We start from the raw sequence: 2,169 nt of genomic DNA, 5'->3' as shown, positions 1-2,169 counted from the left end.
TTTTATAACATTTATGTTGGCTCCAGGTTTTTGTTGGCACATGTCAGTCATATTGTTTTGCTTTGCATCATCTTGCAGCTGTTTTATTGTTATTTCCTAATTGTTGTATTTACTACATCTTTCCTCTCATTATCACTAGCTGCAGGACTGTAGTGAGGTTTTTTCCCCCAGAGCTTCCCAATATTGTTACCCAAGTGAAAATTACTGATTACAACACATACGACACTCTTGCTACAGTAGTACAATTAGCAACAAGCACAATTTAGAATCTGACTATCTGTAGTAACTATTGATTTCAGACCATAACAGTAAAGTTTACAGTTTTGTAGTAGAACTGATTGTAACTTATGAGTTTCTATCCTAGTGTTTCCCTTTGTTAGAATGCACTCACCCTGAGTTCCTGCAGACAAGATGGCTGCCATGTCCCAGGTACTTCCCTCACTGGCTCCCTGACCCACACTGTAGGAGTGTGGGCCAGGTACAAGGGTATCTGTAGACCATGGCTCCCAAGGCTCACTGTCACTCCCCAATGGTGGAGTGTCATGGTGCAAAGTTTCTCTCCTATTGTGAATCTTACTGAAGCTCCTGATGTTCCTGGAGGCTTACCGTCACTTTCATGATGTTGTCAGGTTGAGTGCTGAGCTTTTCTCCTCCTGAAAAGCGCCACAACTCTCCTGACTGGGTGCTCCCCAAGGCTCCACATTGCTCCTGCTCAAAGCATTTTTGAGGAAGGCTATTTTCTTTAAGTCTTAGAAAAATGCTTGTTAATTTGTCTATTTTTCCTTTTGATCTTTTCTCTTTCCTTCCTTTCTTATTGATTTTCTTGCTCTCTTCTTTTTTACTTTTCTCCTTTACTTATCAATTAATCCACAATAATTCATTGAAGACTTACTAGCTCCTATCCTAACAAGGAAATTAATTAATTCCATCTTTGTAGAGCTTAAGGTATCTTTGGAGAAATAGGACCCAAAACCTTGATCATATTTATTCCATGTAAAATAATAAACCACATAGAGCATAGTAAGTACTTTTAGAAAACCACAGTTAAAGTCTTTTGTGTACTTCAACCATAATAAGATAAGCTTTGAAGAAGGGGCAAGACCCAAGCAATGGAAGCTTTAATAAGTGACTAGAAATTAAGGTAACAAGTTAAACTCACTGCTGGCTATGTGGAGGGTGGACCATAAAGGTAAGATAAGGGTGAGTTCTGTTATTAGTACTGTGGGCTTTCAAGGACATATGCAGCAATAAGGTTGATGTAGGATCTTGTGTCCTGGTCAAAGATATCGTGAAGGCCTTTTTAGTACTGACCTGTTTATTATGGATTTCCAAATGAACATCTTTTAGCATTAAGCTCTCTAATGCATTTACTGATATTTCATAAAACATCCTTGTCTTTCGGGATCAATTTTGTTTTTCATTTATGTACTTGCTACAGGGTCTCACTATGCAGCTTGGACACATAATGATCCTCCTGTTTTCCCCTCCCCAGTGCTGAGATTATAGGCATGTGCCACCATGACTGGACTCTGTTACTAGCTCAGCATGCCACAGGGGCAAAGCAGATGTGGCATGTGGGACGGGGGATTGAACGCTGGTCCCTGGGCTTGCCAAAGCAGGCACTTAGTCCACTGAACTATTTCACTGGCCCCAGGGTCAATTTTTTAGTGACAAATTAACACCAATGGAAGCCTTTATGATTTTAAGAATAGTAGAAGTATTGTCCAGAAATTTACATGAACACCACATTTTAACTAAAACTCACATTTTAAACAAAACTCCCATTTTCCACCTTTCTGAAAAATACTTGTATTAGAGTTCTGTGGATTCAAAAGAATGAGATAGAGTCATAGAGTCATAGGGCTGTGTGCTAAAAGTTAGTGGTATAATAATTATAACTAGAATGTACTTAACTAGATCTCCATTATCAAATGAAAACAGAAAAGAGAAGAAATGACAGACCATTGTCTTTGGATAAGGTTCCTGGGGCCTAACAGCATATAATTACAACATGCAATGTGTACTCCACTGAGACTGAAGGAAGATAAGACACTGTGCTGTTCTCTATCTTTTACTGGGCAGTTTATTACACAATACCTAATAGTAATAATAATAGCTAATATTTACAGGATATGTATGTGTTGGCCACTGTCAAGTGATATATATATA

The sequence above is a fragment of the Octodon degus genome, unplaced genomic scaffold, assembly GCF_000260255.1.
Source record: "Octodon degus isolate 3935 unplaced genomic scaffold, OctDeg1.0 scaffold00030, whole genome shotgun sequence".
NCBI lineage: Eukaryota > Metazoa > Chordata > Mammalia > Rodentia > Octodontidae > Octodon > Octodon degus.
Note: the sequence above shows the minus strand (reverse complement) of the source record.